Here is an 8676-nt window from a genome sequence, read left to right as displayed (position 1 = left end):
ACAACACCTACAAGGAGCCTGGACTGGCAGCTTTGGACCACCTTAGCTGAACATAGCGGATGGGACACTGTGTTAATCCAGCTGCTGAGATCATTGATGGGTTGTTCACCAGAACATCAGCCCACGGAGGAACCCCCACCTCAGTACCTGAGGCCACCCCAGAGATTTTTTCAATACCTTATGAATGAGGCTTCCTAAGCAATTTAGGTGTTTTTAGTAATTTTATCCCAAACCCTTTTTCTTCTGATATTTTGCCCAATTCATCTGGAAATGAAGCGCTGTGATTTCCCAGTCCTGGCAGTCTTCAACTTTGCCAGGCAGTTCACCATGAAAACTGCAGAGTTACACAAGGGATGTCTGAGATAACCACTAGGTGTGCAGAAATGGGCCTTGGCAGAGCTGTCAAAGAGCTCAGATCCAAACCTGCAGGGAAGGTGATACCAGTGAGAAGTAATCTCTCCATGTTTGCTCCGCCAGCTTTTCTCCAACGCATCAGCTCTCATGAGCCAAGGAAATGACCACAGCTTCATATGCACACAGAGTCTGTGTTGTAGAGAAGTGTTCATACATGCTGAACTGATTCTACATCAGCAATCACTATAAAATATTAACTGAAAAAGTGAAGAGTATATTCCTTTTATGTTTTATGCAAAGGCAACAGCTACTGAAAGCAAGAGGGATTCAGGTGAGTGCTCCACAAGATGTGACTAGAATATGTTTCTTCTGAAGTCCTCTAATCAGAAATAGTAATATATTCCTTTTTTTCCCCCCTAAGACTTGGAAATCACATTTTAGCGCCTGCCACAGGACTGTCAGGATCAGCATTTCACGAAGCAATTCAGCCTTTATCAACATTCAACAGCATTGTAACTCAGGAATAATTAATGTAATATTAACATAGAGTTATCAAGAAAGGTAAGAACGTACGCGCTCAACATCAGATGCATTTAGCATTTACTGCAATAACGTGATCAGCATGGAGTCATTTAACATAAATGTCAGCTTCAGCGGGATGTCTCAAGGCAGTCAAGAGCATCTCCGAGACGTGCCTCTCGCTGTAGGTACCACCCTCAAGCTCTCCAGAGCTCTTCAGCGTGCTCCTTCTGAGGGCCATCTTGGGAAGTTGCACCATGTCTCTGTGTCAAAACAAAAAAAAATAAAGAAACAATTTTGTAAAACCCACTTTTCTGAGGTATATAACATGTATCTATATTTCCACTCATGAACTATACTAGACAGATCATACATACAGAATATTTAGGAATGACCGTAGTCTATAGAGAGTCTATAGATCCATATTTGTGCATTTATATAAACATACTGACGTGAAAGTAGATAAAATTCAATTCATATATCCATTCTGTCAAATGGGGGAACATGCTATGGCTTTTACAGAAATTGTTTCTTGACTTAGAGTGGATATATCAGGCAGCATAATGTGTACTACTTATACAAAATTACTTACACTTTGCTATGCTGCTATATATACACCTATATTTATATATATACACACACATACGTATTAAATATATATATATATTCAGTGGAAGGTTTTGCTTCATAACAAAGAAAGAGAGATAAGCTGCTTTTCCTCGTATGTGGAAAGGATTTAGTGTCTTTTAGAATGACCAGGTTCAGCAGTTTGGGGCCTGATTCCTGCTTTTCTGTTCCCTCTGTTCCCAGGAGAACTCCTGTACAGCCAAAAGGAAAAGGAGCTTGTCTGAAGGGTTTTGCCGCTCAGAGCTGCAGTAAATGGCTAGTGGGATTTGCAAACACAGCAAGGCTGCTACCTTATGCTGATATTAGCAGGAGCAAGGTGCCCAGGCACGCTGAAAAATCCCTGCAGCTACTCAAGTCTCACTTGTAACAGCACGGTGCGTGTGACAGACTGCCTGGAGCCAGGACCCCACTGAATTTCAGTGGAGCTGGGACACCTGGATCTAGCAAAACCCTGCAGCAGTGAGCACTGGCAGTGCTGGAGATCTGGAGCTTACACCCGCCGGTTGTGTATGTGCTGCAGCCTCGTTCTTCCATTCAGCTCATTTTTCCTCTGGCTGCCACGACTGCTCCAAAACCGGGGTACAAAGAACAGGGAACGACGAACACACACATAGGAGTAAAAACCTCTGCTCAGCAAGATAAGCCCCAAAGGCCAGATTCTGCGCCATCAATCACAGAGCTGACATCAGCAGCGTGCAGTGGAAGGGGTGGCGGATCAAGCCCGACTCAGGAGACACTCCTCATGTTATCCTAACTGCCTGAAGCAGCGGTGACACCACCTACTACAGTCTCCTTGCGATCCGTGGGGCTTTAACAGCGTGTCAAACATGTCTTGAACGAACACCACGTCTGTCTTTATTTATTTAAGAGCTTTTCCCACAAATAAAACCAGAGGCTCAAAATTATGTCTAGGTACAGTTCCAACACACTGCCTTTCCCTGAGGCACCAGCAAAGAAGGCTGATTGCAGTGGAGGCACTTGTGCGTGAGAAGGTCTCCTCACTGCAGAGCAGGCGAGCCAGCCTCTGCGGCCTCAGACAACACGCTGAAGCTGAGTCCCACCACTTTTCAGAGAGTGCCATGCTTGTTTGACTGCGTACAGACCGAGTGCTATAGAAAAATGTAAATATTTTTATGGCCTTGCTTGCTTAAAAGCCTACGAGGATGGCTGGCTAAGTGGAAAGGAATGCTGTGCACACACAGCAGAACAAATTTAATGAAAGACAGAACCCAGAGGTATTCTTTAACCCAGAGACGGAGTGCTTTGCATTGTTAAACAGCGGTTGTTTAGTACACCACAAAGAGAGCATTAAAGTCTAGATAACACAATTAATAATGAACTCTCCAACACAAAGTACTGTCCCCACCAGCATGACCTCACTCTCTTCATGCACAGAACACAGGCTGGCTTTACAGAGCTACTCACTCGTCTCGTCTTGCGTTTGAGAAACCGGCCAAGTGCCCACTCCACTCCGCGCTGCTGGAGGGTGACGGTGCAGACGGAGCGAGGCTCCTCTCCGAGGTGCACAGGGGAAGGACAAGGGGCAACGAGAATGAGATGGAAGACAGGAAAATCCACTTGGACATTAGGAAAAGTGTTTTTTACTCTGCGAGTGGTCAAACATCGGAGTGCAGAGCAGAGAGACAGTGGGTTCCCTCTTCTTGGAGATACACAAACATCAGCGAGGCACGGCCCTGAGCAACTTCATTCGGTTGGCCCTGTGCTCACCAGGGACTGGATGAGGTACATACAAGGACTCCTACCAGCCTCTCTTATTCTACAGTGCTTTGGTTATCCCCCCGAAGGGTACTTTTGAATGAGGTATTTGCCACTGTCTCTTTTCTTGCCTGCCTCCTGTGTCAGTGCATCAACACGGACTGGCTGTTGCAGACACCACAGCCACTGTACCGGCTGACAGAGCCTCCAGCCAAGTGACACCTCAGAAACAGCCTGTCACATTAAAGTCACCTTAAAGACTGGCTTCATCGTGCCAAAGCTAAAAGTCTACAGAAGAGACCCAAATTTGGTGCTGGATCCTTCCCACCTGACCTGCATCCCATTCCAGTTAACAGCTGAGCCCTGAAGGGGGCGGGGGAAGAAATGCATGGTTTTACCTCCACGAAATCAGCCTTCCAGCTCTCCTCCCAGCCCCAGGCAGCTGCACGTGTTGGAGAGCAGCGGTTTGGTGTCAGGGTGCAGAAGAGCTCAGCAGGGCTGCTCAGAAATCACTCCTCACAGCCCGAGGTGCCCAGCTCAGTCGTGCTGACCTCCACCCACCTGGGGAGCATGAGAGTTTGAAGACCCACTTAACAACCAAAAAAAAAAACACAGAAGTCTCATAAGACAGTCAACAAAAACCCTGAGCTGAGGTCTCCAAGCTGTCACCGCTGGGTGTCTCCAGTAACCACAGGTGAGACCTCTCAGAGTCACCTCTCTCTTAACCAAGCCCCTGCCTGGTGAGAAGCACAGCCCCCAGCTGCTTGCTACCAGGACGGCAGAAAAATCGCTGCCTGTCAACAGCGCACGTCAGCAGCAAGATCACGGGCAGCCAGCATCACCATCGGCTGACAAAAAAAATCAAAGGCAGCCTGGATCTCCCTCGCCCTGCTCCGTCTTTCAACACCGTGTTCAAATCAGCTCTGAGAGCAGTCATGTTCCACTTACTTCATGGCTCTGTGTCATTTCAGATGTTACCGTCTCAGCGAGGCACGGTCTCCGGCATAGGGATCTCCCGTTCAACCCACTGGGATACAGCTCTAGGGAGGCCAGGAGAAATACGCGAGGTGTAAAAACTTTTGGAAAAGAGCCTAGATGCAATACTGAAGAAGACGTAGGAGAGGTAAGCCCTGCAAAAAGCTTGGCAGCATCCTAATGCAGTTAATTTTTTTAAATACATTTATTTAATTTATTTTACGTCATCAGTGATTATGAAGCTCGAGTTTAACCTGGGGGGGGAAGGAAACAAAGACTTGTGGATGGATAAAAGCCCATCTAAAATATTAGAGCCATTGTTACAGCTAAATATTACAACCATGTTAAATTGTTTCTTCAAATACAAACGCTGCAATTATGTTAAATGCAAGGTTACTGCTTCCCATTTAACAAGCCCCTGGCCTTCTCTGCACGCTGGGATAAAAGCAGATAGACAAGGTTTAGCTGGGCCAGGCTAAAAGCACGAAATTATTGAGTCCTATGTCAGTTTAATCTAAATTGCACAGCACACGGTCTCTGACCGCTTGGGGACATCTTCCCCTTGACGCTGGGGCTCACACTGATGTCTTGCTGCCTGTTCAGCCCCCCCCTTCTTCCAATCCGTCTTATCCCTACAGTTCCCTCCTGCCTTTCCCCCTTGCTCCTCCTGCAGCCCCTGCCTGGACGCTTGCTGCCATGAGGCACCAGGGATGCTGATCCGTTCCCCTTTGTCACCACCCACAGCCTCTCTGCTCACTGACCAGGGATGTGAATTTGTCTTGCTCCTGGATGCATTTGGGGCATCTTTACTTGAGTCTGAATTAAGAGAGGTTTCAGCAGGCTGAGTGCAGCTGCAGCAGTGAGCCAGGGAGCTGTAAGGGGCCCGTGGTCCTGTTACTGCAGGACGACTGGAGAGTGTTTCCATTGGGCTTTCACGTGGCCTCGTTCCCCTTCTCCTGCTGTTTCTGGCTTCAGTTCCAGCCGCATGCGAACAATGCACCCTGTGTGCATGTTTCCCATTTGGTGCACAACCTTGTAAAACATTTTTAATATGTGATTTACAGTGGTTCTGGCTTGGCCTGAAACTGTTAGCCTCCAAAACAGAGCAAGGGTAGACTGGTAGAAAGCATTTAGAGGGAAAGACAGGAACGGGCAGGCAGGGTGAAGGCTCTCAGGCCGCTAGCAGCCCCAGCACCCAGCACCGCAGCCTATGAGAAGCAATAAGCAAACAGATTGTTCCTCCCTCAGCCAGCGTTAGCTCCACATCATCCCTGCTTCCAGAAGTGACATCTTCTGGCAGTAAGCAACGGTGATGGCTGCTCACTTCGACATCGTAAAAAGCAGAAGCAACCAAAAGTCACCGCAGTGTCTGAGCCAGATCCACTTATGACATTTTCTTCCCCAAGAAAACTGGAAAAAAAAAAAAAAGCCCTACTGGAATCATATAAGGAATGGACAAAGTGACATTATGCTGAAGCTGGAGGGGGCATGTGTGATAATTTTATAACAGGAATGTATTTTTAAAGGGAATTTTCATGAAAAGCAACATCTAGTTTACAAGCACCAGGCAGCCCAGTTTGTCATCATTCAAAGTCCTTAAATGATCTCTCCAAACGCTCGAGTAACTACACTAGGCACAGCACCCTGTTCGAATTCCAATTTCTTATTAGACTTCAATAAAGTCTCAACTGGAAAAGATAATATAAACTTCCTGTCCTAAAAACTGCTACCACATGCCGTTAGGGCAGTAGGGGAACGAGGCAGCGCTGTACTGTGCATCTGACCAGCAGATGCAGCAGCATTCGAGTCTCCCTCACGGTGAAAGGCATTACGAAATGGAAGACTGCTCTGATTTGATTTTACATACATACATTACGAGACGATGTAATCTCCGCTTCAAGTGCTGACAAAACACACTTAATCACCTCTTTGAGGATTCTTTACAGAGTTGTTGCTACAGTGTAAAGTGCAGAGAAATGTTTCGTGCAGAGAAATGTTTCAAAGCCCTCTGGAAAGCCTAGCCAGGATGCTTTCTTCACAGGTTGAAGCACACGAGACAAGCGCAGAAATCTGAAAGGCTCCCCAGACACTGCTCTGTGAAGAGTCACTGGGGGAGGTTCTTAAAATAATCCATCAACTCAAGGATCTCAGGTTTGATCCCCGTTTCAAACTGCTTTATACCACAGTTCTGTCAGATGCTTGAGGAAACCAGCACTAAACGATGCCCAAACAGCATTTAGGCAGCACCTGACAGTGCAGGTCTATGGCGCCCGTTGGGATGTGCCTGCTGGGAGCTCCCCAAGGGGACACCCATGATCATGGCCACTGTCCTGCAGCTCCCACCCAATGCCCTGTTCCCAGCTGTGCCCAGACCAGAGCAAAGCCACTGAGCCCACTCACTCTCTGCTCGAGGTTTCAAACCTCCCCCTTCCTCTCATTAAGACAGTCTAAAGATTATAATCTCCCTGTGTACGAAGCCTGCACCTCTCCCCACTGCCTAGAAACATTGCATTCCTCAGCTGCACCTATCTGCAGTGACTGAGCTGACGGAAGGCTCCTCCAGGCACTTTGGAAGGGAAAAGGGTCATCCAGCTGCTACCTGAACCCCTTGAGCTCTGAGGCTAGAAAGGATTTGGAGTGGAAACCGTGGGGCTGCCTGACTGTAACCGGGGTTGGAGTTGCATCAGACACTGCAAATGTGCTTTGGCCACTAAAGGTGAACGGAGATGCCAGAAAAAGCTTGGAGGTCTCATTTTGTCTTTTTTTTTTTTTTTGGTAAAAGTTTTCCTTTAGTTCAGCCATTTCATCTGTCTATGTCAATTCACTGAAGTAGCTCCCCCCCCCCCCCAGGTCCTGGGAGCCACAAAGGGCAGCCCACGGCTTGCTAAAGAACGACATTTCTTTTGGCATATTGATTACCAATACTGCCACTGCACTGCACATGCCCAAACAGGTTTCCGAGAACAGCAGGACTCTTAAATAAAATGCTTTAGTTCAGCAGGCGTATTTTCTAGTTACACTTCAAAACAACTGTGCAAAAGTTCTTCATTATTCCCCTCCTGGTTTTCCCTTCTCCATACCCAAATGCCAGTATTGAGCTTAAGACCTCCACAAAACATCTCTCCATGCGTTTTGTTGCTCTCTTAAATGAGCTTTTCAACCATACTCTGGCAGCAGCCTAAATATTCACTGATGTCTTTACAAAAGTAGAGGAAAGAAGCCTTCTTTCTCCCATCTCCACGCAAATATTTTTGCTTAAAAGCTAGCCAACAGCCTGACCAAGAGATGATGGCACACAAAATGATGTAAATAAGTGCAGCTCATATCAACCAACTGCAAGAGCTGAGCAAGAAGAAGTGAGAGAGCGCGTGTGTGTGTACGTGCGTACGTGCACAGGCGATAATATAGTAAAAAATTTCACTGCAGAACTGAAGCCTGACACTTCCAGATGCTAGGTTACTAGAAGTGAGGTCGTTTGTGCAAACATTTTTTGCCCTCCCTGAACATTTACCTTACAGTAGAGTCTCACATTTCATAATCACATGCTACTTTTTCCATTCCAGACAATTCGGTGCTTAGCAGGGGTGGCACTAACCAAATAAAAAAAAATATTCAACATTTGATTCTCATCACTCATGGTGTTGGCTCACGCCTTAGGTACCGTGCACGGTTCCAGCACTTCTCTGAATGCACAGCTACTCATTTTCCATATGGTCCTCAGTGAGATGCCTACTCCTATAGATCCTGACTGCTCACAAGCTCGAATAACTGTAACTGCGCAGCTCCCTGGCGAAACAAAGTGATGGTATTTATTCTTATTTAGGAGACGAGGAAGTGGCAAGAGAGATGGCCAGACGTGCCCCCTTACGCTAGCACCTAATGTTTTTTTTAGAGGCTGCCTCTTCAGAGGCAACTGCATCCAGTAGTGCTTCCTAGTGCCTGTACCTGTCCCTGCCTTGCCAGGGAGGGAAGGATCAGTGACGTCTTTGCCTGGTGACAAGGTGGCCTTTTTCTCTTGGGAGCTGATGCTGTCAATGCTCACGCACAGTCATCTTCACCTGGGCTGCACCCAGCTCTCTACCTCCCCGGGACTTTCCTGCTGATCAAATGAAGCCCCTGTGACCTCAGCATGTGGAGGAACTGGGACAACAGCAGCCTGTATGTGCCCTCCAGGCTCTGCCCGAGCTGCCTGTCATTAAGCAAAACGCTAATCCCAATCCACCACCAGTGCACCCGGCTCGATTAGCTCTGCAGCTGTCTTGCCCTGGACACTTAGAAAATGCTTGCCGCCCCCACCCCGTATTTCCTGGGAGCAGGCAGATCAGCTCTTTTGCCTTCAGACTTGACTTCAGCAGAACTGGATTGTCCTTAGGGAGCCCTGGAAGAGCTGGCTCATCTCCAACTGCTACTGAAATCAGGAGTCCCGTTGTTTTTTTTTACTCATGAATTTTGAGTCATGCCCCAACATGGCTCTACATTTTCCCT

The 8676-nt window shown here is 47.3% G+C and overlaps 1 protein-coding gene across 1 annotated transcript in view; it reads right to left on the bottom strand.

The window, feature by feature from the left end:
* Window positions 1–942: 942 nt before the first annotated feature.
* Window positions 943–8676, bottom strand: part of LOC310897980 (uncharacterized protein) — a 54821-nt gene continuing 47087 nt past the window's right edge. The window contains exon 12 of the transcript XR_014582868.1: window positions 943–1136. The gene's annotated coding sequence lies outside the window, so the exon portion shown is untranslated. The remainder of the gene's footprint in view (window positions 1137–8676) is intronic.

This window comes from Anser anser (genome assembly GCF_964211835.1).
Source record: "Anser anser genome assembly, chromosome: 3".
In the NCBI taxonomy this organism is placed as follows: domain Eukaryota; kingdom Metazoa; phylum Chordata; class Aves; order Anseriformes; family Anatidae; genus Anser; species Anser anser.
The sequence above is the reverse complement of the archived record's forward strand: the minus strand, read 5'-3'. Positions and strand labels throughout refer to the sequence as shown.